General features: G+C 36.7%; 1 pseudogene; it reads left to right on the top strand.

Annotated features, from left to right (window-relative positions):
• The first annotated feature begins 411 nt into the window (after nucleotides 1-411).
• On the top strand, nucleotides 412-4,126 carry LOC125832808 (glutathione S-transferase L1-like; annotated as a pseudogene).
• The last annotated feature ends 6,009 nt before the right edge of the window (nucleotides 4,127-10,135 follow it).

The raw sequence follows: 10,135 nt of genomic DNA, 5'->3' as shown, positions 1-10,135 counted from the left end.
AACGGAAAATTGATTGAGTTTATTGTTTGGTAAGAATTTTAAGAAATAGTTAATTTTGATACAAATTTTAGAATGAATTTGTCTTATATATTATTCGGATAAAAATTAAACTTATCAAATGCTCCATCTGCCTAACAATAGTTGTCTACTATTGATTTGACACACACCTTTAGAGATAATAAATTATAGGGGTAATTACTATAGTGCCCTTTGACTATATTAAATTTAATTCTTTGGAAAATGTATTAGACATTGTATAGTATTTAATAGCAAATGATCCCTTCACTTCATTACTATGTTGCTCACACAACTCGTACTCCTTCCTATAAAAGCTCCCAAAATTCTTGTTTTCATCGCTTCACATATCCAGAATCTTCTGAGTCCTCTTCCATTCTAAAAAAATCAGTATCAATGTCTTCCCCGTAAGTCTTCATTTGCTTAATGTTTTGTTAATTGTTCATCAAATGTGTTTAATTTGTTCAAAATAGTTAGTAATTAACACTAATCATATACGGAGGTACCGATTAAGAGATTGAGATATGTTTGAGGTCCATTTGTTGTTCGCAATGTTGGGTAGGATAGTGAGGGATCTTTCCTATAGACTCTAGACTCAAAATAAAAGTATCTACAGCAAGATTTCATGAAAAATAAAACAACAAAATAGCAAGATACAAGATAAGTGCAACAATAGATAGTGGTTGCCATATAAATTCCCTTAGTGGGGGTCCGACCCCTATGAGTTAGCAGCGAAGGGAAAGGAAAGAGGTCTTGGTGAACCGTTATAATTAGTGAACAAGACCTTATATTGGATGCCATAAAAAATTGTCCATGTTTTAGATGTCCAGCTTTAGTTTTCAGTGATTTACTAATGAAAGGTCTTGTGAGGAGTTGAGTTGGCTACAAAGTTCATTTCTTTATCCATAGGATATTTGAGTTGACTACCTTTTATATGAAAATAAAAAGATGAAGTGTTAGCTGGTACTTGTTGTTATTGTTGTTGGTGGTAGGTATCTCATGGAAGTAGTCGATTTGCGATAAAAAAAAAGAAAAAAAATGATGAAGCGGGAGGTGGGGTTTGGGGTTTGTGTGTGTATGTGATACAACAAGACCATTGATTTTAAATTTTTGATTAAGTAATGGTTGTATAAGTATGTTGTATGTAAATTGTTTTTCTTAGTTTGCTTTTGATATGGATGTTCATGGGGTTATTCTTTTATTCGCACAGAAATGTACAAGAACTTCTACCACTATCTCTGGATTCCACTTCCCAACCCCTGCCACTTTTCGACGAAACTACCAGGTTTAATTAAATATTTTCTCGTAATTTATTTATTGTCTGCCTTAAGAAAATGTGTTTTTTCTCTACCTTATGAATAATCTGTTCTTTGTCATCATTATGGTTTTAATTCTCCGACTGAAGATTGTGATCTGACTCGATTGTGTTGTCTGAAGGTTGTATATCAATTATCAATGCTCCTATTCTCAACGTGTGTGGATTACCAGGAATGTTAAGGTTCGCCTCTATACCACTTCCTCCATTCTACTTTATCTAGCTTTTATCTTTTAAGTTTGTTCTAAATACAAGGACAACTTTCTATATTTGGAGACTCTTTAACCTTGAACTTACCATTTTACTCGTAATTGCATATCTTAAAGGTATAAAAATGTCATGACATGTGTAATATCGAAAGTCGAAAGACACTTTTGATATAGGTTAAAAATCTTTTTCCTTTTTCAAATTTCATGTCCAGCCAAAATTGCCACGTAAAATGGAAAAGAGGGAGTAGTTCTCAATTTTCTTTTCGTATTTACTAGTATTCTGCGCGCTACAACAAGCAGCCCCTTTACTAGGTTAAGAAAAGGCTAGTGCGCAACGACTGATGTAAAGCAACAACTTCTTAGAATTTAGATAGGGTTGGAACCCTTTACAAGGGGCTGCAACTTGCTGCTCGACCGGAGGGAAGGAATTCTCACGAATATACATTAGACTTCAACTCATCGTATACAACTGTTATCTACGAAAAGCCTTGGGTCTTCTCTTGGATTTTATATTCGTTAAAATTTTGATGATTTTTCATTTACATAATCACATTCTATGTCCAAAATATTCAGTTTGGATGAACCCATAGTTCAAAAGTTCTATCCACCTTAGAAAAGAAATGCTACTAATTAGAATTGTTGATTTAATTGATGTCTTTTGTTACTTTCTATTATTGTTGAAATTATTCAGTCTGTGTGTTTTTATACCTGGCAATGGTGTTGTTGGAATAGATAAATTTTCTAACATTTTGAAATGCAGGATTTGCAAGATAAGATCAAGTTAGTTCCAATTGATCTTCAGAACATGCCTGATTGGTACAAGGAAAAAGTTTACCCCACTAATAAGGTAATTTTCCACAATACCAACATTCATTTTCCTTTCCCCAATTCACTTGTATTTGAAAATCTTGATCTAAGATTTTGACAGAGGCATTTGGCCTCGTTGTAAATTATATGAGAACTACTGAAGAAAATGTCCATTAATTTTTGTGAAAGAGATTTCTCTTCCTCTGATTGAAGCAAGTGAATGTTTAAATCTTTGGGAGAGTATGCATCGCATTTTACGCTTCTAGTTATTTATATTTTCTACTTTTCACAGGTGCCAACCCTGGAGCACAACAACCAAGTGACAGGAGAGAGTTTGGATCTGGTTAAATAGGTTGATAGTAACTTTGAAGGAACATCACTCTTGCCGGATGTAGGCTACAAAATTTCATTATTGTCCTATCTGTGTAGGAAAATCGTAAGAATTAAATTGATAAAAAGAAAATATTGGACAATAAATGTAGGACCCCGAAAAGCGAAAATTTGTTGAAGAATTGATAGCTTATAGTGATACTACATTCGTCCCAGTAGTATACAGATCGTTCGCAAAAGATGCACGGACACTGGCTAGTGAGATTTGATATATTGTTCGTTGAAACTCATTATGTTTTGTTTGTTGTTTGTTATGTAAGTTAATGGTATTCACACTTGTACCAGGTGCACAATTTGATTACATAGAAAAATCTCTCCACAAATTTGACGATGGGTCTTTCTTCCTCGGTCATTTCAGTCAGGTCATTACTATCTTTCATTTTTTTCCTATCCTATGATGTGTCATGTGAGATGGTAGCTTTTCCCAAAAACATACTCGACAAGTAGTACAGAGTAGTATGTGTGTACTTCTTTCCTACAATTTCAAACTTCATACAGAGTGTGTGCTGTATGAAAATTTTGTTGTGCTAGGTTGACACAACATGTGCTCCATTTATTGAAAGGTTCCAAATTTTTATGTTAGAGGGGTTTAACTATGACATCACAACCGGGAGGCCTAAACTAGCCAAATGGATTGAGGTATGACATATATTAGATATGGAGTGTAAAGTATGATTAATATTTTTATGTTATATAAGAAATTTTATTATTCTTATACTTAACTTAGTTGTATTAGATGTTGAATCGTAGAATGTTCATCACAATAGAAAAGGATCCATGACTTGCACTTGGAAAGTATAGAGGCTAAGGCCTATTAAAATTGCCTTTGTTTCTTTTGGTGATAGCGTAAACTTCAAGGCTAGCTGGTTGGTGCATTTTTTATGTATAATTCATGTGCTTTATTATGAAGGGAAGCCTTGAAACAACAATAAAGTTGTATATGTGTTACTAGTAAGTCTTGAGTTGCGCAGATTCGTCATTTCTGATGCATCATTGACATTTTTGAAGAGTCTGAGCCACATAACATGTTACGTATAACAGGTTCAAACCGTGGAATCAACCAGTGATATTTGTGGTAGGGTAGACTACATACATTACACCCCTATGGTGTGAAGTATTATCCTAATCCTGCAGCATGAAAGTGGGATTTTTCCTGCATCATTGTTCTATTTCAATTGTGCTTAATTAATCATCTCGTAGGAAATGAACAAACTTGACGGATACAAGCAAACAAAAGTCTTGGAACGGGAGAAAATGGTTGAGTACTACCAGAACCGCTTTCTGCCGGTACTCACGTTGCAAACAATAGATACATTTTTTTTTTGAGAATTGTATATATAGCTACTGACATTTCACTATATGTGTATTATTTTTTTTATAGAAAGCATGAAACTTCAAAAAAGCATTGTCAATCTCAGGTGAAAGTTACAGGGGATAGTACTTTGGTATCAAATATGTTATGGAGTTCTATAATATTATGCATCAGTAATAAATTGGCTCTGTGTTTTTTTTATCTTTAGTCTTTGGGATTGTATTTTCCTTCTAGAACCTAGAGAGAAGTACTTTTATTTCGATAACAAAGGTGTTTTATAATTTTTTTTGCTATTTAATATATTTTTATGGTGTGACAAATTGTATATATTTTTCTAATATATTTTACTAAACTATAAAAGGGAGATTCAAGTGCTCAAGCAGGTAGTAGGTGTCACACCTCAGATCTGATTAAGACAGACAGGCACCCGATGTCTAAATGGCCCGGGAGAACCAACTTACAACCTACACATACCATACATTTAACTATGATAACTATGAAGCTATGACAAACTTATATGCCCTGTAGTGATAAAAGACCGACATAGACAGGCCCAAAACTTATATACAACACTTGGCCGTGGAGGCCACAATTGTTAAGAGACAAGATACAACCAAACTTTATACATTAGTCTACAAAGCCTCTACAAGATAGACAACCTTAGTTTAGGTCGGGACAAGGCACCGCCTTACCCTTAACTACTATACGGTAACAAAATAGATGCCAAAGACTCGATTAAGCCCCGAATCAACTTGTAGCTCACCAATAGCAGCGGCGTGTCTTGTGCTCCTACTGGGGAGGGCTACTATCTGGAGTACCTGTGGCTGCAGCATGAAATGCAGCGTCCCTCGAAAGGGACGTCAGTACGAAGAATGTACTGAATATGTAAGGCAATAACATATGTAAACAAGAGCTCAATTGAAATCAAATATCAATATGTAAATGCATAGATCAGATTAAAGACCACCCTTGTTGCTGTTGTGGGATAATGTACATTATATTATGTTCTGTAATTTTCTTTACATTGCGATCTCTGTAAAGCATGTGATACAAATAACCAACTGATCAGTGGTAAAAGAGGATGACTCATGCTAGGCATTTTAACCCCTGAGATGCTGTCCTCAAATATATAAATTTGGGATCGACCCATTCTAGGCTTTCGCCCCTAGGCTGCCACCCTTATACACAAATTGGGATCGACCCATGCTAGGCATTTACCCCTGGGCTGCCACCCTTACACATATATCGCTTCATATAGTTTCTTTAATCTTTGAGATTGTTATTTTGGTGGTCATAATTATTTTTGAGCATCAGAACTGTGGATTAGTAGTAGGAAACTTGTGAATATGCACTTAGGGCAGTAACAATAACACAAGATGGAAATGTAACACTAATGAATTACATAAGAGCTCAAATGACACAATGGACCTCATTTGATTGACAGGAGGAATCACAAAGCTACTGCTGAAATTACCCTTTTCTCATACCAATACTTGGAAAAGTAAAGATGCACATATATTGAAGCAATTCGACACACTAAGGAGAGGGGAAATATTGTTAGCTGTGTTTGGGATTGTACGCTGCCACAATGTGTCTTTTACTTGAAAGAGCACTTAGGAAGCTCACTTGTTGGTAGTGACACAAGCAGAGTTCATGTCAAAGAATATAGAATCGAATAGCCTTACATACCTTGCTGTATCTCTCAGATAGTACAACAAATTAACCTCCTTCCTTTCTGATTATTAATCTACAATGAAAGAAGTAACACAACTAATATTAGTAGCTAACCAACAGATTGGGCTACTTGAACTTGGCAAACAGTAATCAAGCAGCAAACCCATACTTATCAAACCGATGGTATGAATTCCACCCCTTAACCTTTAATAACGTCATATACAATACAACATTCTAATAAGGTCCCCTGAAACTGCTCGGGGTTTATAACATATGCAAAACAGTATACAAAGGGGTTGTAGGCAGCAAGCTCATGCAACGCCCAATTAGATGGTACGTTACTGCACCCTTTACCGTTTTATCCTTTAACAAGTTTTCATGACTTCTGCGCATGCCTCCTTATATTACTATACACAAATCAGTTTCTAAACATCAGAATGTGGCAGTAGCAATATGAACTCACGGTTTCCGACCACTGTCCCTTGAGCATCCAACTAACATTACATTTAAAATGCTCAAATGGGCTAACAATTGAGTTAAAGGGGACTCCCCTCCATGGCTGTCCCAATATGCCAAATCAACCAGAACATTCCCCAATTTCACACCATGTAAAAGGAACAATTCTCAGCTCATTAACACATACCAAATCCCCTAACCGATTCAAGCACAAAAGAGGGATGAAAATTTTAGTAACTCACCTTGTTGGACATCAACCTCACTTGCTAACTTCAAGGTTTAGGTTGTCTTTTCCAAATTATCTTAAGGTGAAATCAGTTTCTCCTCTTGAATTTCTTAAGATGGGAGATGTTACACCAACTTGTACTTGAAAAATAAAGGGTTTTCTCAGATTTTTAATGGTGAACTTGCAGGCCAGCACTTTGGAGCTTCTAGGGTTTCTTTTTGGGAGTAAATTGCTGTAGAACAAGTGAGAGATATATGAAATGAATTTCATTCTCTTAAGGGTCCTTTATGGACGTTTTTACAATAAGAAATATGTAGAAATATCTAATCCCTCACTTTAAGTAAGCAGGTACATCACTCCCTTAATTTCTGCCACAAGTTCTTTAAGTAGCTGCATCACCTAGTTGCCCTTTTCTTTTAAAATGCAGTCCACATATTTCCTAAGTAGGTGCATCACCTACTTACCACCTACAATGAATGGAATGGTCCGTAAGTCGCTATATAAGTAGGTCAGCAGTTAATCTACCATTAAGAACCTATGTCATCCTTTCTACGTAAGCTACACATGTACGTAAGTAACTTAATTACGTAAGACATCTGAATCAGTAGCTTAAGCAAGTAGGTTGATTACTATGACAGATTATACTTTACTTAGTCTATTTAGCCTCAAACCTCTTTCGAATATTGTCAAACCTATTTCAAACCCTCACTACTCACATAGAACTAGTATAAGCAAAATATGGGACTTTACATCCTCCCCTCCTTAGGAACATTCGTCCTCGAATGTTTGCCTAATTATTCAGTTCCAATCAAGTTCAATCAAGCCTATGTTGAATTCTACTGTTAGCCACATAATACGCAAAGACTTATACTTACTTGTTATTGTCTCAACTCAACACTTTGACCCTTTTCCTCGGATTGAAATAAATGAGGATATTTGGACTTCATTGCTTCTTTCGCCTCCCATGTAACTTCTTCAACTTGTTAGTTTCTCCATAGTACTTTTACAGAAGCTACTTCTTTATTTCTTAGTTTCTTAACTTGTCGATCCAAAATTGCGATGGGTACTTCTTCGTAAGTGAGATCTTCTGTAACGTGTACATCTTCCGTAGGAGTGATACGAGATGGGTCGCCTATGCATTTTCGAAGCATTGAGACATGAAATACTGGATGGACTGTTGAGAGGTCTTGAGGTAGCTCTAACTCATACGCGACTTGACCAACTCTTCGAATAATTTTATACGGCCCTATATAGCGCGGACTCAGCTTCCCTTTTTTACCAAATCTCATTACCCCTTTCATTGGGGATACCTTCAAAAATACCCAATCTCCTATGAAAGATTCCAGTCCTCTCCTTCTATTATCTGCATATGATTTATGTCGTCTTTGAGCTGTTGCTAATCGTTGTTGTATCACCTTAACTTTTTCCATAGCTTGATGAACAAGATCTGGCCCAAATAAGGCAGTTTGGCCCGCTTCAAACCATCCGATCGGTGACCTGCACTTTCTCCCATATAACGTTTCATAAGGTGCCATTCTAATACTTGAATGGTAGCTGTTGTTGTAAGCAAACTCAATAAGCGGCAAATGATCATCCCAACTACCTTTGAAGTCTAATATACAAGCTCGCAACATATCCTCCAGTGTTTGGATTGTACGTTCTGCCTGACCATCCGTTTGAGGGTGAAAGGCTGTGCTTAAATTCACTTGTGTTCCCAAACTCTTCTGAAATGACTTCCAAAAGTTCGCTATGAATTGAGCTCCTCTATCATATATAATAGAGATTGGCACTCCATGTAGCCGAACTATCTCTTTAATATACAACTTTGCATACTCTTCAACTGTATAAGTAGTCTTGACCGGTAAGAAGTGCGCTGCTTTGGTGAGTCTATCAACAATCACCCATATGGAATCAAACTTCCGAAATGAGCAAGGCAAACAAGTGACAAAATCCATATTAATCATATCCCACTTCCAAATTGAAAGTTCTATACGCTGCATATAACCTCCAGGCTTCTGGTGCTCTACTTTAACTTGTTGACAATTTGAACATTGAGCTACAAATTCTGCAATGCTCTTCTTCATGTCACCCCACCAATATACTTCTTTCAAGTCATGATACATTTTTGTTGATCCCGGATGGACAGAATATCTTGAATGATGTGCTTCCGTCATAATTCTCCTTCTTAGTCCATTTATGTTAGGTACACACAATCTGTTTTGGCATTGAAGTACTCCCTCTTCTGTAAGCTCAAATGCCTTTGTCATGCCTTATTGTACATTCTCCTTAAGCTGTAATAGGATAGGATCCGTGTACTGCTTCTCTTTCACCTCCGCTACAAATGAGGATTCTGCAGAATTTTTCACAATAACTCCTTCATCTGGAGATTCAAGAAGGCGAACCCCCAAGCTAGCTAATTGACGTAGATCTTTAGTTATTTGTTGCCTTCCTATGGACTGCTCATAAGTGCTTGCCATCATTTTACGACTTAAAGCATCAGCTACAACATTTGCCTTCCCAGGATGATACAAGATATCAATGTCATAATCTTTTAATAACTCAAGCCACCTTCGTTGCCTCAAATTCAGATCCTTTTGCTTAAAGATGTATTGCAAACTCTTGTGATCAGTATATATATCAACGTGAACACCATACAAGTAGTGGCGCCATATCTTCAAAGCAAACACAACTGCTGCTAGCTCTAGATCATGGGTTGGATTGTTTTTCTCATGTGACCACAACTGCCTTGAGGCATAAGCTATCACCTTACCATGCTGCATCAACACACATCCTAAGCCCACTCCCGATGCATCACAATACAGTACGTACCCTTCCGTGCCTTCTGGAAGTACCAATACAGGTGTAGAAGTCAATTTATTCTTCAGTTCTTGGAAGCTTCTTTCACATGCATCTCTCCACTGGAACTTGACTTCTTTTTGTGTTAGCTTTGTTAATGGTGCGAAAATAGAAGCAAATCCTTCAACAAACCTTCTATAATAACCTGCCAGCCCAAGGAAACTACGAACCTCCGTAGGTGTTGTAGGTCTTGGCCAGTTCTTCACAGCTTCTATCTTTTGGGTATCAACCCTTACTCCTTCATCAGATACAATATGAGAATGCCACAGATCTTAACCAAAACTCACATTTAGAGAACTTTGCGTACAACTTTCGATCACGAAGAATCTGTAACACCTGCCGCAAGTGATTAGCATGGTCCTCTTCAGATCTTGAATACACTATAATGTCATCTATAAATACTATCACGAACACATCCAAAAATGGCTTGAACACCCTATTCATCAAGTCCATCAAAGCTGCTGGTGCATTTGTTAGCCCAAATGACATAACTAAAAACTCAAAATAACCATACCGTTTTCGAAAAGCCGTCTTGAGTATATCTTGATCTTTGACCCTCACTTGGTGATAACCCGACCTCAAATCAATTTTTGAAAAGCACTTAGCACCCTGTAACTGATCAAACAAATCATCAATTCTTGGGAGGGGATATTTTTTCTTAATTGTTACCTTATTCAACTGTCGGTAATCAATACACATTCTCAATGAGCCATCTTTCTTGCGTACAAATAAAACTGGTGCTCCCCAAGGGGACATACTAGGCCTTATGAATCCTTTTTCTGACAAATCATTTAATTGTTCCTTCAACTCCCGTAATTCTGTCGGGGACATTCTATATGGAGGAATGGAGATAGGTTGAGTATCTGGAATTATAT

This window comes from Solanum verrucosum, unplaced genomic scaffold (assembly GCF_900185275.1).
Source record: "Solanum verrucosum unplaced genomic scaffold, falcon-dt-bn FXZP01000025.1, whole genome shotgun sequence".
NCBI lineage: Eukaryota > Viridiplantae > Streptophyta > Magnoliopsida > Solanales > Solanaceae > Solanum > Solanum verrucosum.
This window is presented reverse-complemented; position numbering and strand designations above follow the sequence as displayed.